General features: G+C 35.3%; 1 long non-coding RNA gene across 5 annotated transcripts in view; it reads left to right on the top strand.

The window, feature by feature from the left end:
- The first annotated feature begins 207 nt into the window (after positions 1 to 207).
- LOC140622655 (uncharacterized) overlaps positions 208 to 27,038 on the top strand; it is a 265,496-nt gene continuing 238,665 nt past the window's right edge. For 4 of the 5 annotated variants that reach the window (XR_012022349.1, XR_012022350.1, XR_012022351.1 and 1 more), the window contains exons 1-3: positions 222 to 295; positions 372 to 463; positions 16,593 to 16,709. This is a non-coding gene — a long non-coding RNA (uncharacterized lncRNA). Of the gene's footprint in view, positions 296 to 371; positions 464 to 16,592; positions 16,710 to 27,038 lie in introns of all 5 variants that reach the window. The other variant, XR_012022347.1, reaches the window with a different exon arrangement.

Here is a 27,038-nt window from a genome sequence, read left to right on the forward strand (position 1 = left end):
GGTCACCAGAACCAGTTGCTCCACAGGATTCTCCTATGTAGGCTATAGCACTATAATGTTGTGGGTTAGCTGCATTTGCCTGCAGTCCATTTGGCAGCAACGATCTACTTTGCCTGCAGTGGGTGAACTGAGTGAGCAGGGCTTATTTACTGTGATGCTGAGAGGCCTGAGGCCACTGTGAGCTCATAGGTGGGTGGAGTCACTGGTCACACTAAAGTCTGCAAGGAACCACCTTGGAGGGATGGTGGCTGAAGTAGGTTGCTTGGATGGTGCAGGCCCACCAGGGAACTTGGGGGTAGGACACACCACAGTGCTAACAAAATACTTAGAAAGTGTTGGCCTTGGCTCCTGAAAGTGTCTGTCTCACTTAGGTTGGGAGAGGAGAAAAGAAACGGTGCCTGCCAGAACTTTTGTTCCTTGAGAAATCTCCTGAAGATCATGCCCCTGAAGCACACATTTTGAGGTTAGTAAATAAATCTTCACATGCACCTCAGGTACTTTGTGAACTCTTGCTTCTGTGCTGTGTCTCCCTGATTTATTTATTATGCTGGCTCTTTTAGGACTCAGTTTCCTATCATCCTCAGGTTCTCTCAGAGTTAAGCCCCTTGATTTTAAAGTACCCAGAGTTAAGCCCCACTGATTTTAAAAGCTACTGAAGTTAAGCCTCCCTGGTTTTCAGAGACAGATGTTAGGGGCTTGTCTTTTCAGTGCAGGTCCTGGGTATCTGGTGTAGGATCTGATCCTCTCACAGCTTTATGTTTGTTTGTCCCTCCCGTTAGCGGTTAATTTTGCCATCAGTTTGGTTCCAAATTGCATCTCTATCTTTCCTGCTCTTATTTTTTTTAAGATTTTATTTATTTATTTGACAGAGAGAGAGAGAGAGAAAAAGAGAGAGAGAGCGCGCACAAGCAGGGGGAGCAGCAGGCAGAGGGAGAGAGAGAAGCAGGCTCCCCATGGAGCAGGGAGCCTAGGACAGGACTCAATCCCAGGACCCTGGGATCATGCTCTGAGCTTCAGGCACACTCTTAACTGACTGAGCCACCCGGGCACCCATCTATCTCTCCTGCTCTTAATTATTAATTGTTCAGGGTTGATTCTGTTAGTCCTTGGGTTATTTTCAGAGTTCATTACATGTAGCTCTTATGTCAGTGTGTTTGTGGGACCAAGTGATGTCAGCATCCTCCTGCTCTGCCATCTTCCCTGAACCAAAGAAAACTTCCTTGATTTTTTTTATTTCTCATTTCTAAATGAAATCACTACATATATTTATTGTTATTTCTCAAATACATTCACTTCTTTTCTTCTGAAATCATGGTTCATGCCATATACCTTCTCCTGGGTTTTTGCATTAACCTGTTTGATAGGTTCCAGTGTTGCCCTCCAGTTTATTTTTCTTGCTACATAGTAATTAATATTTAATCTGCTGTTTTCCTGCTTGAAAGATGTCACTGGCCCTATTTGTTAGCTGTAACATATGGTAAAGATTGTTCATAATTTGGCCCCTGCTTATATACATACAGTTTTGCCTTCTGTCCTTTCCATCCAACTTAATGTTCAGCTAATCTGAAAATGTTGCCATCTCATGCATGAACATTCCCTTGCCAGCCTCTTGGACTTTCCAAATGACTTTTCTCTAGCTGAAACTTCCATTGCATTTCTTAACATGGCTAGTTCTTATTTAATCTTGAGCTTTTGATTTAGAGAGTAAGTCCTCTAGAAAACTAGACTTTCTCTGGGTACCTCCTAAAAAGTGCTCCTGAACCTTTTTTTACCCCTTCTGTATTAGTAATTATCCTATAATCTGGAAATTGCTTTTTAAAATTCTATTTTCCACTATAAATACTTGGAGGCTAAGCACCTTGTCTTTTTCATAAATGTGGTCACAAAAATATGAAGATACAATAGGTAAAATAAATATATGTCCGATAAATGTGGTCACTACAATCCATGACTACAGAACTAAAGCCCAGCAATTCCTGCTAGCACAGATGAGATTTATATAAAAATTAAGAGGAAGAGAAAAGCCTTCAGGGCCTAGGGATGTAAAGATAAGTGAGCAGGGCATGAAATAGATTTCAGCCCCAATTTCTTACGTCCCCCAGGGGTTAAGAATTTTGAAGGGTGCAATTGACACAATCAAACACACAGTTCAGTCCTTTTGGTCTTGTCGAGGGCAAGTTGAAGGTGTGAGGTTATTTGTGCACAGGTAGCATGAAATATACATCTCATGCCTGATAAACAATTGAGAAAGTTGATGAATCAGTCCAAGTTTTGAGTGGGGTCATTACAAATTATACTTATTTATTTTGGAATCTCAGAGTGATTTCATTGTTATTTCAGCTTACTTTCACTTTCTTCTATCTTCAATGTCCTACTAAGAAAAATAATCCGAAATTCAATCAACAATCTTGAGTTTATATTAAAAAGCTAACTATATGTTAACACTCTTGATGGAGAGTGTTATTTAGGGTAATTCCACGTTAGGAATCCCATAAATGAGAAGTCAGTCAAGTTCATATAAAATCATAGTGAATTAAAGTGGGCTCTAAATCCAAGGACAGGTGTCCTTATAGCCATGTGAAGACCCAGAATCAGAGGAAAGAGGGTCTATTTGAAACAGGCAGAGATTAGAGTTTATGTAGCTGCAAGCCAAAGAATACTAAAGATTGTTTTTCCAGATTTCCACCACAGATTTATCTCTTTCATGATTTCCGGTCTTCTTTCTTGCTTGCTAGAACCTGAGAGGTAAGCTTCTAAAATACTTAGTTTTCTATACTCACTGTCACCATTTTCTCTTAAACCAACTTCCATCAGGTTTTTGCCTCAACCACTGTGGTAAAACTGCTTTCTCAAGGTCACAAATTACCTTTACCTTGTTATATCTAAAAGTTATTCTTTATCTTCACCATCTTTTATCTCTTAGAAGCATTTGCCATAATGAATTACTACTCTTGTTTTACCACCTTTTCAATGGACATTCTAAAATCTTTCTTATTCCCCTGTCCCCTGCCTGTTAATATATTGTTGGTTTTTCTTGCCTCCTTAATTTACTCATATGTTGAATTTTTCCAGTCATATGACTTTAGTTACCAGTTATATGTTGACTCCCAAACTCAGACTTCTCTCCTGAACCCTAGACTGCTCAGTGGTCTGATAATTTCACTTGGCTGTCTACTACATAGCTCACAATATTTCTGAACTCTAAGATTGTTCCTTTTCTTTTCCCTTACTCTCCTTCCACCCTCCAAAGACAACCACATAAAACACACACACACACACACACACACACACACACACACACACACATCACCCTGCTCTATCTGCATTCATCCCAGGTATTGTTTTTTTTATTCCAATTGCTTATAATTGCTCAGGTCAAAGAACTGAGTCATTGGAGACTTTTCTAGTTCTCCCACAATCCACATACTGTCTGATAAGCAATCACGTTGAATTTATATTTAACATATATCTCACATATGACCCTGTCTCGTCCCTTGTTGTCACCTTGGTTGGAGTCATTGACATCTCTCTCCTATATTACTTTAACATTCTCCTAAGTGGTCTCTCTATCCTCTTACCCATTAGTCTATTTTCAGCAGAGCATCTAGACTGATCATTTAAAAACAAATATAATCATGTTAGTCCTCTGAACGAAACCCTAAAATCATTCTTTTTGTTGTCCCTTTATCCTAATCTCCATATTTTTCCAATATCACCTCTCTCCTTCCAAGGTTGCATTATTCTTTTATTTAGGGTATTTTTTTTAAGGAATTTATTTTTTTTTATTTTTTTAAAGATTTTATTTATTTATTCATAAGAGACACAGAGAGAGAGAGAGAGAGGCTCAAAGACACAGGCAGAGGGAGAAGCAGGTTCCATGCAAGGAGCCAGATGTGGGACTCGATCCTGAGTCTCCAGGATCACACCCCAGGCTGCAGGCGGCACTAAACCGCTGCGCCACCAGGGCTGCCCTATTTAGGGTATTTAATTACTATTTATTGTCTAGTAGAACATTAACTCCATGGGACTAGAGATCTATGTTTTATTTACTTGCATGCTCCAAGTACCTAGATTAGTGCCTAGTATATGATAAATGTTCATTTATATTTTTTGAATGAATTAACGTACAAATGATCAGTACTAGAGTAGTAGTCTCACAGTGGATGCCTGAAATAATGATATTTGTTTGTTTTTGCATTTACTTATGTATAAGATTACAGAGAACAAAAGTCATCACAATAGTCAAAATCACTATTGTTGATAGTGCTTTTCTAGATAACTAGGGATTCCTTTACATGATTCCGTTTGATACTACGTTATAGGTATCTATAAATAAGACAACGGAGGTTTGTAAAATTAGGTAAATTAATCAGGCTTAAACAGTTTGTGCAGCGGTAGAACTCAGAGCATTACCAGATCTGAATGAATTGAAATTCCACTTCATTCTGTGATATTAGCACTTTTATAAACACTCAAAGAGCAGACAGGAAGTTTCTTTCTTTCCTCATTTACATATGCTCTCTTGTATGTAGTGAGTGTCATCTATTTATGTGAGACAGCTGCTGCTCATCCAGCCCTGAATTTGTTAGTCTAGATTTGTTAAAACTACCACTGATACTGTTATTGTTTTTTTTTCTATTGTCATCAACTTCTTTTTTAAAGCAATCTGTGACACATTGAGAAATGCTACTAGGAAATAGCTCTGCAACTTAAGAATGGCACTTCAGAACTAAGTAATTTAATATTTCACAGAGGAGCATACTGAATGCACCAATTTCCTCAGGGCTTTAGTTGGACTCACAGAAGTGACAATGTGCTACTCTATAATAGGTCTTGAGCTTTCTTCATAATAGGCTTTTTATGTAGGTGGCCCAGAAATCATTGTGAAATTCACGTTAAGGAGGATTCACTAACTTTGCCTTATTTATCTGTTTTTTTTTAAATATAAGTGTTGCTGATACATAAAGCTGGCTTTCTGCAATAATTTTCTTTTCCAATAATTGATATGGTATTACTTTATGAAATTTATTTTCCTGTAAGTGGTTATAATCAGACACTTTATGAATTTGGGCTCCAATTCAGATTTGCATTCTTTTAACAAACTTTTTTTCTTTTTTTAAAAAAATCAAGTGTAATTAACAGTGTTATCTTAATTTCAGATGTACAATATAATGAGTCAACAATTCTATTAACAAACTTTTTAAGATGTGTCTATATGACTTCAAACTCTTCTATAGAAAAGAAAAACCTAGCAACAATCTAATAGAATGTCCTATATCTAAACATCATGATGACCATGTAGAGTTTCCCAATAGTGACACTGGAGGCAATAGGAAAGACTGGGGAAACTATATAGTCATGGTAATTTAATTCCAAATGTTCCCATTCCGAAGTTCTCAGATTAAAAAAAAAAATCACTTTTAAAAGATGACATGTGCTAACACCTTCAAAAATAAAGAAAAAATGGGGCAGCCCTGGTGGCTCAGTGGTTTAGCCTTCAGCCCAGAGCTTGACCCTGGAGACCTGGGATCGAGTCCCACGTCGAGCTCCCTGCATGGAGCCTGCTTCTCCCTCTGCCTGTGTCTCTGCCTCATTCTCTCTCTCTCTCTGTCTCCCATGAATAAATAAATAAAATCTTTAAAAAAATAAAGAAAAAATGATAGCTCAAGTAGAGCACTGACATATATGTTTTAAATTTGGAGAATATTTGCTTACAGAACTCAGGTTGGATAAATATACAATTACTTTTCATTGTGGAATTGTGGAAGTTTTTCATTGTGGAACTATTTACCAATGGTGCATTATGTCAGGGTAATTGAGAAATCCATACATTAAGTTTAGTTTTTCAAATCTGAATCTATACCTCATGCCTGTGTGGAATGATAGGGAGGACCTGAGGATGAGGATATGGATAAATTACATTTTTTTCCTCAAGAGAACCAAAAGCTGAGGATAGTTGTTAAACTATTTCAATTAACTTGAGGCTCAGATATCAGGAGTTGTCACTGTTTATGAAAAAAATATAACTTTTAAAAATTTATAGTAAAATCTTGTAAATTGCTCAGGAAACTTGAATCTCATACACATACAGTGATTGGTCTAATATTGGGGGACATTGTGATATAGTTAACTTATCCTACAGACATTATTCTTTAGCTAAGAATTATGTAGAATAAGTTGGTATAGTTGGTAAAGTCTAAAAATTGAAACCTCAAAATTGTCATTTCCAATTCATTAGATATTGCGGTGCATTCTCTTACAAGTGTTTGCTATTTTGCTTTTGGAGCTCAGTCTAACCAGAAAGATATGAGACATCTATAGTAGAAATAGATTCTTATAATTATTTTTCAAAATCCCAGGAAGTCTGTAATACAGGAAATGGAAAGCCCCAAGAAATGTGAGTTGTTCCCACCCAAAGAGAAAACATTTAACTAAAGGCTGTATGCACCAGTTGTGAAATTACTGGGGAGGAAATTTCACATAGGATGGAAAGTGAGAAATAGGAGTAGGGAAGGAGCACTGAGAAAGACATTCCTACATATGGAGTTCTAATAAATTTGATCCCTGTCATCCTGAATTTATATATTGAATTACTGATTAGAAGAAAGTTCAATGAAGCCAAACTGAAGGGCCTGAGAATTTGGACCCACAAATATAATTCCTTCGTGTGGATAAGACATTATTTTGGAACAACTTAAATGCTTTGCAGCTGGTAGAAAACTCATCGGGTAGTCATTAATATAACTTTTAAAATAATGACACACTGCAGCTTGCTATTATACTGAGACAATTATAAAATACAGACTAGCTTCTAGCTAGCTTGTTGTATCCTAGCTGATATGACAGGAATATATTAATCAGATATACAATTTATTTTACCAAACGCGCTTTATTTGTATTGCAATTGGTGAGTGATTTCTAGAGGAATTATTTCACATGAGAATTTTAAAATTCAGTGAAATTTGGGACTTGCATTTTGCAAAGATGGGAGCACAACACTAAAATCAGAAGAAACTTGACCTAAGGAATCTACGAGAATAAATAAAAAATTCTACATGCTATAAAATATCAACAGATGACCAGGTACTAAACAAATAGAAACAAATATTCATAGTTTCATTATATAACATCATGGACATCTTATAGATCATAAAATTAAAAATTTAATTATTATCTACTTCAGAAAAATCTTTGCAAGAATTTAACAATGAGAAACATTATGAAATTTATAAGGAGAAAACAAATTTTTTCAAAGTAAATATTTGTTGGAGAAATAGAAGCTCTTGAAAGGGAATTTTGAATTTATAAAGATTTCAAATCTTATTGAACTTATAAATTTAATAACTTTCCAACTGCAAGCCTCATGTGATTTGTGGTGACTTGATAATATCATATTAAAGTTAATCTGGAAGTATAAATTGTGTAGATACTTGAAGGATGGCTATGTTTCTAAATATCAGAATATATGTAAAAAGTTACAATAACTTAAAGAAAATATAGTAAAGACTAAGCATTGACCCAAAATCAATATCTCAGACAGATATACACACATACAAACACAAGTTATACACATAGCTAGCTATACATGAATTTACATTGAGTATATATATATATATATATATATATATATATATATATATATATAATGAATTTGGCCATAAAATCAGCAGGGAAAATAAGATTAGTTTGTCATTGATTCTTGGAATTATAATTTTTTAAAAACATAAATAGTATCTATATTTCATTTCACATGCAGATATAAATGGAAGAAGCATTAACATTTATTTTATTTTTTTAAGATTTTTATTCATTTATTCATGATAGACATAGAAAGAGAGAGAGAGAGAGGCAGAGACACAGGCAGAGGGAGAAGCAGGCTCCATGCTAGGAGCCCGACGGAACTCGATCCTGGGACTCCAGGATCATGCCCTAGGCCAAAGGCAGGCGCTAAACCGCTGAGCCACCCAGGGATCCCCAGCATTAATATTTAAATGTAAAATTTGGAAACAGAAATTCTAAACCAAAATGTCAATTACTCTTGTCATCTTGGAACATGAGAGTCCTTTACAAACATAAAAGCAGTGAAAGAGAGCACCAGGAAAAACAAAAAAGACACAACAAAAGAAGCAAATCTGGCTTAAAATTTAAAAATGACGGGCACTGGGTGTTATTCTGTATGTTAGTAAATTGAACACCAATAAAAAATAAATTAAAAAAAAATAAAAAAATAAAATAAAATATGAAAAAAAAAAAAGAGCAGGAGGAAAGTTTTGGGTGTGCTTTAACTTGATTATGATAACAGTGATGATTTCATGGATGTATGCACATCTCCAAATACACCAAATTTTATACATTAAATACATCTAGTTCTTTGTATGTCAATTGTGCCTCAATAAAACTGCTATTTAAATATAAAAAAAAAATTTAAAAATGTATGTACATTATCAGTATACATGATAAGATAGAATGTCAAACACTAAAGCCAAGAAAAATATCTGGTCAAGGGTTATAGTTCTTCATAAATAATATGTGATTATAGTTCAGTAAAATAATTGCAACAATTACAATAGAAAATGATCAAAGGTCACAGACTTTTCATAGAAAGAGAGATGTTAATTTCTGCCTTTTTTTTTTTTTTTAAGATTTTATTTATTTATTCAGGAGAGACACACAGAGAGAGAGAGAGAGGCAGAGTCATAGGCAGAGGGAGAAGCAGGCTCCATGCAGGGAGCCTGACGTGGGACTCGATCCCAGATCTCCAGGATCAGGCCCTGGGCTGAAGGCAGCACTTAACCTCTGAGTCACCCGAGCTGCCCTTAATTTCTGTTTTAAATATACACTTTTTATAGTGTTAAATTTCTAGAATTAGAAAAATATAAAAATTATCATATTGAGTCTAAAATAAAAATGATAATTTCTAATTATTCCAATTTGACCCAGAACATATATTGCTTTCTTTACCCTTATATAATATATATATGAATATATTACTTCCTACTCAATGCTTATGAACCAATAAAAGCCAATTGGCATACTTTTCCAGTGAGCACTAGATTTCACTTCAAAAAACACATACATTCTTTGTAGCGTTAATAAACTTCAATATTTTGCGTAATGGCATTAGTAAGACCTGTGACAGAAATTTCTATCATAATCAGTACAAGCTTACTTTATCTTTGAATGATTAAAGCAGTATATCTGGATCACGTTTGCATATTTATTTATTATGCTTGAAAACTTCAAATATATGTAAAATTTATACCGCTAATTAGTCATAAACACTTGTCAGAGAGACAGGTGTTAATCTGGGTCTGACTTCTTTTCAGGACACCATATTAGTATTCTTAACTATGCAAGGTAAGAACAAATGTTTGGGCTTATATAAAGTATAAAAATATGAAAGTTATAACTACATTTTAATCAACAATATTTTTACAATGCAACATGTCTCTGCGTACCTTTCAAACTATAATAAATTGGAAGTACATTTTTTCCTTCTAGTTATGTATTTGTAAGGTATCTAGCAGTCATGAGAATAATTATTTACATTTGTATTATACTTAGCATTAGAGATCTTCACAATGATTGACCTCCACTGTGAAGAATTTCTCCAATTTGAAGATGAAATATTAAGGTTAACAAGTTCTGTGTTGTGTTCTAAATCATAAGACTTCCCAGGTGGTACAGCTAAAACTCAAGTCTCCTTATTCTTAGTTTTGTGTTTGAATCTTTGGCTAACTTTAAATAAAAATTGGTTTGTTTTTGATTTTTTTTTTAATAATCTTTCACTCAGTGCCAGCCTTGATAGAAAGAAACTTGGCAGGACTGAATATTATTGAACTGCAAATTGGTCCAATTCCGCCCCCCCCCCCCATTATTTCTTAAATGTGCTAACATACAGTTAAACAAGATTGGCATTGGGATTCTCTTGGTGACCCTCGGAGCCTCTCTATCTATCTATCATCTATCTATCTATCTATCTATCTATCTATCTATCTATCTATCATTATCTATCTATCTATCATCTATCTATCTATAGCTGTATTTTTTTTTTACATCACTAATCTTCTCAAGGAGTTTTTTTTGCATACCAACTATTAGCTTGGCACAATTTAGGTACAGAAAATAATGATAAACAATTCTCTATATTCATAGATATTAAGTGTTACTGAATTCTGGCTTTAAGCAAATAGTCACAAACAGAACATTAAGTACAATTATTGGAAGTAGTATGGAGAGGAAATATAAGGAGCTATGAGAACGTCAATGAAGGGACTAGCTTAATTCTGTAAAAACCTGAATGTTGGTTAGATATCAGCCAGGTGAATGGGGTTTGGAGCTAGTAACATTGGGTAAAAGAATATTCTAGGCTGAGGAAAATGTATAGTGCCCCTGAGGTGGGAGAGGGAACAGAGATTTCATGAAGCTGAGAGACCAATGTGGCTTGAGTGTAATAACCAAAGGGAAATTCATGACAAAATAATGTAAGATACGTAGCCAAGGACAATGTCATCTCATTAATTGAATTCTTGAATGTGGGTAGGGAAAAAAATTGAAAAAAAATCCAACCACTTGTTCAATACAAAATGTAGACTGAGTTATTCTGTGAGCTGGTAGGGCACAAAGTTGACAGTTACTACAAAAGGATTTCAAGTGTGTACTACTTACTTCAGGGGCCATCTAATTCTAGATCACTTTATCTTAGATAAAGATAAACACTTTATCTTAAACAATAAAGCCTCTGCCATAGTCAACCGAGGAGAGAGGTATTCACTGGATATCTCATTCTTCTTTTAGCAAAGAGGAAACTTCGACAGAGTCCCCAAAACTTTGGATCTTACCACAGATTAATGTCAATCTTGAATTACCTGGAGATTGTCAAAATCTACACCTGCTTTATGTACCTGCTATTGATTTCAAGTATCAGCAAGCCTTCTAAGCCTCCTCCTGGTAGCCTGGCTGTTAGTTACCTCACTTGTTAGGTTACATATTTCTTTTCCCCACACCCTAATTTAAAATGGAAAAAAAAAAAAAAACAAAAAACGCAAAAAACAAAAAAACACAAAACTAGAATCCTACAGCAGGGCTTAATTAGAGAGGTTCCGTTCAATATCTCTGAATTATTTGTGCGTTAGCCACACACTAAAGTGTCACCCTGTCATATAGGTGTTTTCTTCTGGACATCTAATTCCCCAAATACTCAACATGGTTCACAAGGTGAAACATTTATTATTTGAAAGGAGAATGGCAAGTGAGAAGTGTTTGTCAGCTGGTTTAAAGCTGTGACAAAGAGTGACTACTATTTTCCCCCACTTGACTCTTCTTGTCACATGAGGAAGGGGAGGTGACAAACCTTTAAGACATGTTATCTTGTGGCTTTTGTCTCATTCCTCAGGGCCTCTGGCTCTTCCTCTTGTAACACACAAAACCAATCCTTTCCAAGTCATTTAATATTTTAAAGGATTTAATATTTAGTTAGTGATGGATCAAGCTACTAAATTGAATCTTGGCAGGTAGAAGGATTGAATTCGGTCCAGATGAACAGTAACAGACTTGTTGCTCTCCTGGGGAGGAAAAAAAAAAAAAAAAAAAGCAGACACAAGCTGCTATGTAAATTGAATTCCTGGTTATGATCTTACTCTCAGTAAAGTATGTTATCATTTCATGGCTCTTTGTAACAATAGTTTTCCTTTTTTTTTTTTTAATGGTTTTCCTTTTTAAAGGGATCATTTATAACCTTCCCTTTCCATGATCATGTATTCATTTAGAAGAAAAATACATTTTTGTGCAATGATTGGCCTTTTGTGATACTGAGGGACATGTGTGTGAGAGATATTGTTAACTCTGTCCTCAAGACCAGTGCTATTTGTAGAGCTTCCTTCTTAACATATCCTCTATTTAATCACTTCTTTCTTTCTTAAACCTCAGGCTGCAAAGGAGTCTGTAAAGCTAGAGTGTACAATAAAAATAACAACATAAATAATAACTAGAGTCCATGCCAGTTATTTTCCAGAAACTTGGATCAATTTTCTGAGCATGTTCATATGTTTCTTCGATAACTGCAGTGAAATTGCTTATTAAAAAAAAAAAAAGTCTGTTCCAATGGCTTCATTTGACTACTTATTTGTCCCTTTATTTATGGATGTATTTAACTGTGTATTCACCTGTTGCTTTTCTTAAAAATTTTCTTTTCCCTTTGCTTCAAACCATGCTCACTTCTTATTTTCCTCTATCACTTTGTTAAGGCTAGTTACTGGTGACTTTGTTTTTGTTGTTGTTAATTTTTTAAAGCTAATCCTAATCTTTAATTACCATAACAGTGATTACCCAAAATCTCTCTCAGTTTTTATCTTTCTTCTATGCTCCACTTTATCAACAGCTGCTTTCTGTTTAGTGTGACCATATGTATCAACTTACCTGAAATAAAGTCCTGATGATGCTTGTTTCATAAGAACCCATTATTTGGGATCCCTGGGTGGCGCAGCGGTTTGGCGCCTGCCTTTGGCCCAGGGCGCGATCCTGGAGACCCGGGATCGAGTCCCACATCGGGCTCCCGGTGCATGGAGCCTGCTTCTCCCTCTGCCTGTGTCTCTGCCTCTCTCTCTCTCTCTCTCTGTAACTATCATAAATAAATAAAAAAAAAAGAACCCATTATTTTAGGCAGTTAGAAAATGCACTAATTATCCAAAAGGTCTAGGTGTTCAGACTTGGCTGCTGATACTAGAGCCTATATTACCAATTAGGACAATGCGGCAAGGACCAGTCCGACCACCACCACAACTGAGAAAATCCACTGTTCCTGACTTGCTGAAGCTGAGAAGTAGAAGCTGAGAGATAAATCTTTTACTTTTTTTGATTGAAGTTCAGTTGACAAACAATGATCCATTACTTTCAGGTGTACAACATAGTGATTTGACCAGTCTATATATTATGCTATGCTCATGAGTATAGCTATCATCTGTCACCATACAACACTATTACAATACCAGTGCCCATATTCCCACGCTGAGGCTTTCATCCCTGTGACTTGTATATTCCATAACTGAAAGCCTGTGCCTCAACTCCTTTTTACCCATTTTTCTCATCTCCCCTCCACCTCCCCTCTGGCAAACACCAGTTTGTTCTCTGTATCTACAAAGTTTCTGCTTTTGTTTGTTCATTGTTTTGTTTTTTTTTTTAATTCCACATATAAGTAGAATCATGTGGTATTTGTCTTTCTCTGTGACTTATTTCATTTTGAAAATTGCATTTTCCTAAACATTCTTTCCAGAATGGATTCCCTGCACTCTTTACATCATGCTTCCAAACCCAAGTTTCACATGAGTGCTTCTGATTGACAGAGCCTAGACACAAGGAAGGCTAAGCAAGTGAGTTTTGACTTCTATAGTTTGAGGAGTCATGATGATATAACATATAATACTCCACAAATATGTGAACAGTATTTGCACACCAGGGGTTCAACAATCAAAACAGTATATTGTTAGAATAATTCTAAAATTGTTTGTGTCGATATATAGGGAGAGAGGGAGAAACTGGGGAAGGGTACAAAGGGTTCTTCAAATCACTTGTAAGTTTATTGTTATTAAATGTCTGAAAGAAACATGTAAAACCAATAAATACATTAAATGAACAAAGGAATTTGAGTACCAATAAAGCCTCACCTCTTAACAAAGACTCTAGGTCTATTTTAAAGATGTGGGTTTGAATTTTATATAGCAATGGTTTAATAATAAAACTACTTTCCATTTTTATGAAAATTCAGAGAAAACCACAAACTGTTTCATAGCATCCCTTCAAGAAGGTGATATGTCATATACATAAGAATTCCAAAACTGCTCCTGGGAATTGTTTGAATCTATGAAAATAAGAAATTCTTTGGGATAGATGTTCTGAAAATTTACGACTTGCTAATAAGTCACTTTGGCTTTTACAATTGTTTTCCAAGTTGAAAAGTAGTTAACATTTTTTTTTTCTTTTGGAATTTCTGTTGTGAAACATGAGGGTAATAAATAATGTTAGATCATGGTCATTGAAGCAGACATTTTTAGATATCTATCTACTATCCATTTGGTCTCCTTTTCATTGATAAAAACTGATTATTGTTTGGGGACGGCCATGTGCACAGCTAAAATTCAAAAACAACAACAACAAAACCCTATTTTCCTATCTTCTTTCCAATTCAGGTTGGTCATGTGACACAGTCTTGACCTATTAGAAATAAGTGGAAGAGAGATTTTAGCCTTCAGGCCCTCTATGTAGCTAAATGGAAGCAGTATAGCAAAGTAGTTCTTGCTTCTTGTTTTAAAGCTAAATCATCTTCCCACTACAAAGCTTAGAAAATTGAAAAAAAGTGATGGGTAAGTGAAGAAGCAAAGAAACAGGCATACATTCTACAGAGTCTTGTACTGAGTAACACTTATGAATCATAAGGTTTTTGTTATACTATTTTTGATTAATTAATTCTTAAGTCTCAAACTCTAAGCTAATGTACTTTTCTCAGTTGAGAACATCAATTCCATACTCCAAACATTCGTTCAATGAACAGACATTAAAAACTAAAGTGAACACTGCACCTTGTATTTTTGCATCTCCTTTACAACAAATATTGGCAACAACCAGTCAAGATCTACAAACAGTGATGGCTTGGGGAATTTGCCAGTAGTTCTCAATATCAATTGTTGCTTTAATCTGGTTTAAACTATGAGTTATTTTTCAGGTTTCAGCAGCCTCTAAATTATTACTCCATCAAGGTTGTAAAGTTAATCCCATGAACGTAGTTTTACAACCAATAAATATGCTGTCCTGTGCATCATTTAGAGCATTACTAGAAGCATCTTATATTGATACAGTAGCAAAGATATTTCATCACCATAAGCAGTAGCTCCCTAACATTTTTGGAAACTATTTAAAAACAAAGGGTTCATACTGTCTGTTGCTGGAAGGTACTCCTTATAGTGCTTTATAAATTGTTTTCTCTCCAAACACACTCAATATTACTAAAGAATAAAAATTGTTCTTTTCTTAACTAAATTTGAATAACTCTAGTGCTACGGCCTGTACTTTGTTCCAGTTTTATTTTTACATGCTGCTATAGAGCTGCATTAGAGTTTTATTTGATTCTTAAGAAAATATATTTCGATGATAACTTCATCAAAATCTAGATGAACTATGAAATTTTAATGTCTGAGTACTCTTTCTCTACATTAATGTTCCATTTATACTTATAAATATGCTGTTAAATTTACATACAGTCTCTCTAGTGGTGTTTTTATTGCTTCATGAGAACTAGAAAACATAAAATAATGACTGCTGATAAGTTGCATATTATGGCAAAGTCACAGTAGAAATGTATTTCATAATTTTAGGATCTGAACAAAAAAACAAGCTTTTGAAGAGTATATAAAAGCCTGATGAAGCTCATTTTCTATTATATTTTGGGGAATAAATATCCTATAATTTATTAGGTTATGCTTGTCACCTTTTTTGTTGAGATTATTTCTATTGTTTGCCTAACTGATGTATCAGCTTCTGCGAGAGGTGTGTCAGAAATTGACTATGATGATAAATGTGTCAATTTCTCCTTGAAGTTCTGCTAATGTTTGCTTTATATATTCTGATGTTTTATTAGGTTCATAAAATTTTAAAACTGGTATATCATTAATGAATTTAACCTCTCATTTGTATTAATATCTTCTTCTTTAATTCCAATTTACTAATGTAGTTACACTAGCTTTTTTAGTTTTTTTTAAATAAACCTTCTGCATTAAATATTGTTTTAAATTACTTAATTTTGGTGTTTCTGTGAATGTACTTTTTCTATTTTTTGTTAGCATTATCTACATATATTAAAGCTGACTTAGAAACTTGAAGTTATGAATATATCTAATATTTATATCTAAAGCCACAATCCAATAGAAATTGCTAACAGATTTTTTTACAAAGAAAACTCCAGGCCATGATGGTTTCACAGATTAGTTCTATCAAAAATTTAAGGAAAAAGAAATACCAATCTTATAGACAGTTTTTCAGAAAATTCAGGAGATGTGAACTTTTTCTAATTTATTTTATAAAGCACACGTAGTGATACTCAAATCTGAAATTACAAAACCAGATATTTCTTGACATTACATTAAAATTACAAATCTGTGATCCTCAACCACATATATACAAAAATAACATATGTAAAAGAATAAATATATTATGAGCAAATGGGATTTGTCCCAGAAATGCAAAGTTCTTTCAATATTCATGAATCAAATAATATAATTTACCATTGCAATATATTTACACCTTAATAGATGCAGAAAAAATATTTTATGGAATTACACACCCTTTCCTGATCAAATATCCCAGCTAAACAGGAATTGATGAAATCTTTCTGAATATTTTGAAGGACATTTGTTATGGACTGAATTGTGTTTTCCCTAAAATTCATCTATTGATGCCCTAACCCCAAATGTGACTACATCTGGAGATAAGGTCATTAGGAGATAAAGTTAAATGAGGGCATAAGAGTGGGGCCCTAATTAAATAGAAGTGGTTTTCTTATAAAAAGAGGCAGATCTCTCAATTTTTTTTCTCTCTCTCTTCAGAAAGGAAGGCCATGTGAGGACACAGCAAGAATGTTGCTAGCAGCAGGCCAAGGAGAAAGATACCACCAGAAGCCAACCCTACTGGCACTTTGATCTTGAACTTCAGCCTGCAGGACAGTGAGTTAAGCCACTAGTCTGTGCCACTAGTCTTTGTTACTTTGTTATGGCAGACCAGGTCAGCTAACACAGCATCTATAAACGTGTAGAGATAACCTCATACCAAATGGCAATATACTGAATATATTCCCTTTAAAACCAGAAAATGGGAGAGGTTTTCATTCTTACCATTTTTGTTCATTATCTCTTTGAATGACCCAGCCAGTACATAAGGAAAGAAAGAAAAAAAAGAATTATGGATAGTCTTTATTTTTAGGCAATATGAAAGTCTACATAAAAAATTCTACATAATCCACTATAGTACTATAACTAAATTGCTAGAATAAATTAATTTAGCAAGAATGTAGGATACAAAGTCAACATACAAAAATAAGTTACAATTATTCAATTGCAATTTATGATAGCAACAAAAATCGAAAACAGTGATTTATAGATTTAAAAGGTCCTATTAAAGTTCTAGAAACATTTTTAGTAAAAATGAATAGATCAATTCTAAAGAATATATATGGAAATGCAAAGACTTAGAATAGCCCTTACACTTTCAATAAAAAATGATAAAATTTGAGGATTTATACTACCTGATGTTAAGACTTACAAAGCTGCATTAATGGAGACAATCTAGCATTTGTGTAAAGATAGACAAATAAGTCACTAAATCTAAATAGGTAGTTTAGAAATAGAATCACATAAATGCAGTTTAGTTGATTTTTGACAAAGTCACTATGGTAATTTGTAAAAGTATACACTTTTTAACAAATGGTGCTACAAAAACTGGATAAACTCGCGAAACCAGATGAAATTCAATCCATAGCTCACACCAAACATAAAAGTTAATTTCCAAAGGTTCACAGACCTACCTATGAAAGCTAAAAACTACAAAATGTATAGATTAAATATAAGAGAGGGATCCCTGGGTGGCGCAGCTGTTTGGCGCCTGCCTTTGGCCCAGGGCGTGATCCTGGAGACCCGGGATCGAATCCCACATCGGGCTCCCGGTGCATGGAGCCTGCTTCTTCCTCTGCCTGTGTCTCTGCCTCTCTCTCTCTCTCTCTCTCTCTCTCTCTCCCTCTCTTGGTGACTATCATAAATAAATAAAAATAAAAATAAATAAATAAATAAATAAATAAATAAATAAATGAGAAAAACCCTTGCAATCTTGGAATAAATCATTCCTTAGTACAATAAAAGAAAGAAAAACCCACTAACCTAATTCTAAAAATAAAAATACATAGATGGACTTCCAGTTTGTAGAAGTTTAATCTATGTCAGCTATTTTTCTGTAATGGGCATGGTTGAAATATTTACCTCACGTGCAGAAACGTGGAGGAGGCCAACTCCCATCTGCCTCTACCTGGTTCTGGACCCAGATCTAGCAATCCTACACCATCAGTCCAAACTTGCTCCTCAGTGTGTCTATTCCTCTTCATATTCACAGAAATACTACTTTGTTTTTGTGCAGTGCTAGTTCTTTCTATTTTCAGATATTTTATTTATTTATTGTTTAAAGAGTTTATTTATTGATTGATGAGAGACACACAGAGAGAGAAAGAGAGATAGAGACAGAGACAGAGACAGAGAGAGACAGGCAGAAACACAGGCAGAGGGAGAAGCAGGCTCCATGCAGGGAACCTGATGTGGGACTCGATCCCAGGTCTCCAGGATCAGCCCTGGGCTGAAGGCAGGCGCCAAACCGCTGAGCCACCCGGGCTGCCCTATTTTCAGATATTTTAATATTTGACTTTGGAATGGAAATCATGAAGTTTGAGCTCACAAAGCCATCCAACTGGAAGTTTTAGCAGTATTTTTAGACAAATTACAAGACAAAATTCCAAGTGAAAAAGGAATAAGGTGAATTCTTTTCTGTGGATAAAAGCACAAAAGCCACTTATGGCAGAATGATGTGGGTCCCTGGAGAGCTACAGAGGCAGTGATGTGAGGGCTGCAGTTGCTTAGGCTGCTTGGAGGTAGCTGGATCAGGAGAGACATAAGGAGCAAGCAAAGACCATTTGTCAGCTTCATCATTTTGTCCAAGGCTGTCTTTGGCCTTTTGGTCCTTCGAGTCACTTTGCAGGACTCAGCAGGTTGGACCACACTCTCATCAGCTGCCACAACTTTAAATCTGGAATGATAGTACAGTTTATAAAATAAAAGAAAGCAATAACAATCCAAAGCTAGTTAATTATTAAACAGCACTTTATACAAAACCTTTTTAGTCACTCAAAAATTAATCCTTAGGTTTAAAATGTTTGACTTCAGCCAAAAGATAGAATTTCTTCTATGCCATCAGGGTAATCAGTTGAACAATCTTTGAGAAAAAAATACGAAAAATATACACTTTCTCCCACTTCAACAAGTTGGCATGCTGTTTCTGCACGCTGGCAGATCAAAATCAGTGGAAAAAAATCTCTCTTAAGCTTACCGTGATCATAGGTTTTAGGGAAGAATGCTTCTAAACAACCACATTTCTCAAGTAAGCTAAAAATATTTCCACTTACTTACAATTAAATTTACATATCTTGGTGGAGACAAATGTTACCAAATCACAAACTCATGCCTTTGTGTTGTTAAAAAAGCAGGTAATGAGCCACATTTTATACTTGGCAGGTCTAGGAGTAAATTACATTCTTTTGCTGCCCTTGTCATTTTTTATTCAAGCTAAAAATAATGATTAAAATGAGCAAGTAAGGCAAACTTGAAGGGGAAAGATTACGAGAAAATGACATTGCGGTGGAGGGTGTTCTGGAGTGTTCATAGACATGCCTGAGCAGTATAATTTTATTGTTGCTATTGGCATGCTTCAACACTCCTTTCAGGATCCCTTTGTATAAATCTTGGGGTGAGTATTGGATTCCTGAAGAAATAAAAGATTTACATTTGAACATTAACAAAAATGTGATTTTAATATTGCCTGTGTAGGTCTCTATTAATATTGTGCTAAGTATCTTATCACTTTGTTTTAATTTTTATATGTCAAGGTGTATTAGTTTCCTATTGATATACCAATAAATTACTACAAACTGTGTGACCTAAAAAGGCTCAAAAATTTATTATTGTCCTACAATTCTGGGGGTAAGTAGTCCAAAGTGGACTTGTCATAGTTCTATGTTACTTCTAGAAGCTATAAAGAAGGATCCATTTCCTTTCTTTTTTTGGCTTTTGGGAATGTCCCGCATTCCATAGCTTGTGTGCCAGCATTAGTCCAATCTCCACTTTAAAAATATATGTTAAATCAACTTTATTGAGGCATAACTTCATGCAGTAAGATTCCTTTCACTTGAACTGTTCAATGAGATTTGACAAATGTATAACCTGTAACCAGCACCACAGTCAAGAGGAAATACTATCACCACACAATGTCCCCTAGTCCGCCTTATGGCAGATCTACCTTCCAGGCCTCAGGCAACTACTGATCTGAATCTTATCACTACAGGTTAGTTTTATATTTACTTAATGTAAATGAGATCATCGAGTATGAACTCTTGCTCATTGTAACTGACACCCGTCTATATTGCTGAGTCTATCAATAGCTTATGTGTTTTAATCGTTTATAATATCCCCTGTATACCTACCACAGTTTGTTTACCGTTTGGCTGTTGGCATACGGTTGTATTGTTTCTGATATGTTGGCTGTTGCAAATAGAGCTTTGTGAATGCTATTTTTTGGCATGTATTACTGTCTTTTTATTAAAGTTTAGTTGACATACAATATTATATTAATTTCAGGCATAAAACACAGTGTTTCAACATTTATGTGCTATAGAAAGTCATCACCTTGATAAATCTAGCTATAGTCTGCCATCATACAAAATTGTCACAATATTATTAACTGTATTCTTTATTAACTATATTCCCTATGCTGTCCATTGCATCCTTTTATTATGTATTTCATAACTGGTTGTTTGTACTTTCAGATCCCCTTTCCTTATTTTGCCCATTCCCTCACACCCCTCTGGCAACAACCAGGTTGTTTTCTGCATCTACGAGTCATTCTGTTTTTTTTTTTTATTTTTTATTTTTTACATTCTAGATATAATTCAAATCATATGGCATTCATCTTTCTCTGTTTGATATTTTTATTTCACTTAGCATAATATACTCTAGGTCCACACGTGTTGTTGCAAATGGCCAGATTTTGTTCTTTTTTATAGCTGAATAATATTTAATTGTATATATTTTTACCACATCTTTCTCCATTTATTCATTGATGAACATTTAGGTTGTTTCCCCATTTTGGCTATTGTAAATAATGCTGCAATAAGATAAGAGGTGGTTATCTTTTAGAATTAGTGTTTTTGTTTCCTTTGGGTAAATACCTGGCAGTGGAATTACTGGATCATGTAGTAATTCTATTTTTAATTTTTTGAAGAACCTCTATTCTGTTTTTTCACAGTCATTGCATGAGTTGGCATTCCTACCAAGAGCGCATGACAGTTCCTTTTACTCCACATCCTCCCCAACACTTGTTTCTTGTGTTTTTTATTTTAGCCATTCTGACATGTGTGAGGTGATTTCTCATTGTGGTTTTATCTGTGTATTTCCCTGATGATGAGTGACGTTGAGCATCTTTTCATGTGTCTGTTGACCATCTGGGTGTCTTCTTTATAGACATGTCTAATTAGATTTTAATTAGTTTGTTTTTTCATTAGATTGCCCATTTTTAAATTAGATGCTTTATTGATATGTCATTGTGTGAATTCTTTATACATTTTAGATAGTAATTCCACATGTCCAGTTTCTTTTTTTTTAGTCTTCATTTATTTATACTCTGATTTTTATTATTTTCTTCCTTCTATAACTTTTGACTTAGTTTGATCTTTTTATTTTTCTCATTCTTTTAGGTATAGAATTAAATCGTTTTAGCTTTTATCCCCTAATTTTTTGAGATAGGCCTTTTGCTATAAACTTCCTTCTTAAAACTGCTTTTGCTGCATCTCAATGACTTTGGACAGTTGGGTTTTCATTTTATTTGTCTCAAGATATTTTTTTTATTTCCTTTGATTTCTTCTTTGATCAATTGGTTATTTATCACATATAGTAACATTATTAGCCCCCAGATGTTTGTGTTTATGGATTTCTAGTTGATGCTGTTGTGGTCAGAAAAGATTCTTAATAGGATTTCAATCTTCTTAAATCTGAGACTTGTTTTATGTCCTAACGTAATCTCTCCTGGATAATATTTTCTGTGCACCTGTAAATAATGTATTTCCTGTTGTTTTGGATGGAATGCTCTCTATATATCTCTTAAGTCCATCTGGTCTAATGTGTCGTTTAAGGACGATGATTTCTTATTGATTTTTTTTTTAAGATTTTATTTATTTATTCATGAGAGACACAAAGAGAGAGAGGGGTGGTGGGCTGAGACACAGGCAGAGGGAGAAGCAGGCTCCATGCAGGGAGCCTGACGTAGGACTTGATCCCCAGTCTCCAGGATCATGCCCCAGGCCAAAGGCAGATGCCAAACCTCTGAGCCACCCAGGGATCTCCTCTTATTGATTTTCTGTCTGGGATGATTTATCTATTTATGTACATGGGGTGTGAAAGTCTCCTATTTTTTGTACTACTCTAAACCAGCTAGCACAAATTTTCCTGGTCTCCCAAGCCAGTTCCTCAAGGATGTCATATGTATGATCTTTGTGTACCCTCCCATTGTGGCTAGGTTTCAAGTGATGCAGACTTGCTAGTAAGCAAGGCTGTCCTCCAGCACTACTGTCTGTAAGGTCTGGCTGCAACTGCTTATGTGCACTAGTGAATGGATCTGGTTCCTAACTGTCTAGCTAGGACCGTTGTACGTCTTCTAGTCTGGTTTAGGGTACTGCTTGGGAGGGGCTCTGCTGTAAGTCTTGTGTATTTGCGGGGTATGGCAGGGGTGAGGTTCTGCTTAAGATACACTTTGGGCTAGGGTGAGCAGGTTGGGCAGGGTGAAACCGCAGGATGCTAGGGCAGGGCATGCAGTTCTAGCACAGTAGATGAAGAGCATCAGAAAGATGCCCACCAGCACTGGGCCATCTAGGTAAAAAGGAAGTTAAAAGTATATCTATATCTATATAAAATATATCTATAGATAGAGATAGTGCTACCTCTATCTCTGTATTTATCTCTATCTATAGTCTGCAAGTGCTACTTCTTCCCTGGATAATGATTCCATAAATCCCTGCCCCTCTGACCTATGCCCTAAAATTAGTCAGTGGGTCACCTTTCTGTGTAACCTAGCTGCTTTTAAAACTGTTGCCTCTGCTCTGAGACTTGGAGCAAGTGAAATTGTGTGTATGTATGACCTTTAAGAACAAAGTCTCAGTTTTGTTGACTCACTCTCGTGGACACAAGCCCCACTGGTTTTCAAATTCTGCTGTTATGGGTGCTTTCCTTCTTGCTGCAGATCCCTTGGGCTGTGGAGCCCAATGTGGGTATTGAACTACTCACTCTTCAGAGAGGATCTCTACAGTTGCAATATTCCTTATGTTTGTGAGTCACTGCACTCGAGGTATGGGTCCTGATTAAATTGCACCTCTGCCCCTCCTATTTATCTCAGTGTTTTTTTTTCTTTATGTCCTATGTTCCACTATCTTCAGTTCATTCTCAGAGATTATTGTTTAGTATGTAGGTATTTATTTTGTGTGTCTGTGGGAAGAGTTGAGCTCAGGATCTTCTTATTCTGCCTTTTTGTTCTCCAACCTCCCAATATCTGCTTTTTCGATCACATTTCCTTCTTTGATTATAACCCTCTCCCTCACTCTTATACGTACTCTTGTACTCTTGTTATTACATTAGCTTCACTTTAATGATCCAGAATGATCTTCCTATCTCAAGATTTGTAACCTAAACACCTCTGCAGTATCCTGTTTTACCATGTAATATAATATCTTTATAGGTTCTGGGGACTGAAACATGAACTTTTCTGGGGAGGAGTTTTATTCTGTCTACACCAAGAGAATGCAATATTAGAATATTTGTGGCTAGATTATTTTTTAAAAATTATTTATCTATTTTAGAAAACTAATGAGTATAGATATGTTAACAAAATGAACTAAAAAATGACCTCTAGTTCTACCATCTAGAGTTAATTATTATGAATGTATACATCTTTTCAGAATACGTATTGGGTACCTGTATATCTGAACTTCTTCTATATTTCATAAAAATTGAAAGATATACTGCATATTTTTGTAACATCTTGACTTGGTAATATTAAGAATATATATCGTTTATCTTAATAAATATTTACCTGTAGCATTTTTGCTAGCCAAATGTTAGCCCTTTGTATGTCTCTACATCTAATCCCACAGTTTCATGCTGAACTTTTGCATTGACACATCTTACATCATTTTTTTAGGCTAAATATCTAAACATAGTATTGTTGTATCAAATGTAGAGTGTTTAATTTAACCTTAAGCTGACTCAAAGTACTAATTTCTTCAAGCCTTCTACATATTGATAATGTGATTCATTATAACATTGTCAATTTGTTAGAAGAAAAGTATATCTGACTGTGGTTTTAACCTGGTCCAATTATGACACAAACTGTTCATAGGTGTTAGCCTTAAAAAGAAAAAAAAAAAAAAAGATGTATTTAGAAATAGCAGATAGCAGAGGCGCCTGGGTATCTAGATGGTTAAGCATCAGAATCTTGATTTCAGCTTAAGTCATGATCTCAACGTTGTGAGATCAAGCCCCAAGTCAGGCTCCGTGCTGGGAATGGAGCCTGCTTGATATTTTCTCTCTCTGTCCTCCCCTCTCTTCTCCTGGTGCCCAACACCTCCACCCTCCTCCCCCCCAAAAAAAAAAGAAATAGAGAATTGCAATCCAAGACAAGCAATCTATGGCAAAACTATAGTCAAGTACTGAAAACAAAGGAGAGGAATGCTCTTTTATAAAGGAAAGGGGGAATTTGGGAGGACCATTATAAACAGAAACTTTATTGGAGTAAACTGATAATTTGAAGTATAGCAGCTTTTTGTTGGCTGATTTGTGATAGTCTCATTAGCTGGGTTATTGCCAGGAGAGGAGGAAAAATTTCCTTCCTCCTACTGAGATAGTAAAGTAATAGCTAAAATAGTATGGACTTGCAAGGTGTGTCCATCCCTGCTGGGTTTTGCATTTGATAATGAGCCATAGGAAGTGAGCGCTCCCCCTGCTGGCCTTCTGGCTCCATTCTAAATGAGGTTTTGTTTTATTTTCACCTAAGTCAAAAAAGTATCAGGAATTCTGTAACAGGGAATTGGAGGTAAACTGTGTAATGTTCTCCAGGAGAAGAGAGGACACGGAAATCTTTATTCATGTATCCTTTCATTTGTGATTTCATTCACTTATTTTTAGTCTCTAAAGATTTTCCATTGCTGTTAAGAGTACAGGGGATATGGCAATGAACAAGAGCATCAGGGTTATTATTCTCATTATTATAGTCGAGTGTGTGTTTGTGTGTGTGTGTGTAGGAGGGTCATACAATACACAAACATATACATGAATGAGATAATTTCATATAGTGAAGTGTGCTATAAAGATGATAAAGGACGATGGTGCAGAGCATACTCTATTTGAAATGGGAATATATTGAACACAAAGGAGCCAGGGATGGACAGTTGGGGGCTGAACATTGACCAGGGAGATCTCCCTGAGTTAGGAGTGAGGGAGCTAAAATGAGGTCAGTATGGCTGGAGTATATGGTGTTGAGCTAGTTGAAGTTAGCAAGGCTTGGTTGGAACGTCCCAGACCATGTTAAAACAGTTAAGACTCTTAACTCTAGGAAACAAACTGAAGTTGCTGGAGGGGAGGGGGTGGGGGGGATGGGGTAATTGGGTGATGGGCATTAAGGAGGGCATGTGACGTGACAGGCATGGGGTGTTAATTTATCATGTAAATAATAAATTATTGAACACTACATTTGAAACTAATGTACTATAAGTTGGCTGATTGAATTTAAATAAAAGATAGAAATTTTTAAAATAAACAAAAAATGCAAGAATTTTTTTTTTTTAATTTCAGTGAGAAGTCACTGTGAGATTTTTAAAAAGAGTGTATGTTCTAAATTATGGCTAGAACAGCTTACCTTGGCAAATACGTAGAAAACGGTGTGCTATATTTTAAGAGAGAAAATAGAAAGGCCAGCTAGGAAACTATTTCAAAGGGCTGATGTATTGGTTTAGAATGGCAGCACATGGATGAGGAAAACTAACCTGGTTTGGGCATTTTGTATCTATATTGGAACTCCTCATCACACTATGGGTACCGCACTGAGGAGCTAAATTAAGGTTCCATTTTTTCTTCTACATGTTCCATACGCCTATCCCCAAGTTAACAGTGGTCTTCAGAACTCCTTTGACACTCATTTTAATATGGAAACAGCTATTCTCTGATACATTGGCAGTCAGAGAGGGCTGGTAATGTGAGTTAGGACTAAATAATTAAAAATGAAGAGTAAAGGAAAATGTCCTGTAAAATATTTTTAAGAAACTGATATTCATATTTTCTATTATATTTTGCTTGCTTGTTATGGGTACCTGAAATAACCCCCAGTTTCTTTCATATTGAGGTTTTATTTCCAGAATTCCAGTGTACAAACAAATAACTTATCGGGAAGTAACAACCCATTAACAGTCTCTAATACTTTAGCACAAATTAGATTATAAGGGTGACTAAATTTAAAATTGGAAGGGTCTTTAAAAGATCTTTCAATATCGATGTTTTCAGCTAAGTTTTCCAGAAGCAAACCTAAGAAAAGAATTTGCGTGACAGTGAAAAAAATTAGGAAGCTTTCCTAGGAAAAAGCTTAGAGAGGATTAGAGGAATGAGAAGGAAAGGAATCTGAATAAGTGTGCAAAATCAGGCCAAGTTACACAGAGACAATACTGAGCAAAACTCACACCTTATATGTCCCATGTGGAAGATAATAAAACTGGAGCAGTTGTCCTCACCTCTCTCTCACAGCTGTCAATCATTGTGACTGCCTGAGGTCCACAGAGCTGACTCTATGACAGACATATCCTATGATGAGTCAAATGATGCTTTGTGTCATTCCTTTCCTTGAATGTGGCCAGAATATGTGAATATGATGAAGTTATGTTCTATGGCAAATGTCAGTCATTTTGCAACTACCATCAAAGTCCCCAATCAATTGCCGTTAATTTAATCAAAGGATGCCATTCTAGGTGTACCTGACCTAATCAGCAAGTCCTTTAAAAGAGACTTGAAGCAGCAACTGATGCTAATCCAATGGCCTAGAAGGAGCCAATCGCCATATTATGAAAAGGGCCAAATGATAGGGAATTAGGGGAAGCTCCTAGTAACTAAGGATCTCATTCCTACAACTGCAAGGGACTGAATTCACTGAGACTA

The sequence above is a fragment of the Canis lupus genome, chromosome 2 (assembly GCF_048164855.1).
Source record: "Canis lupus baileyi chromosome 2, mCanLup2.hap1, whole genome shotgun sequence".
Classification (NCBI taxonomy): Eukaryota; Metazoa; Chordata; class Mammalia; order Carnivora; family Canidae; genus Canis; species Canis lupus.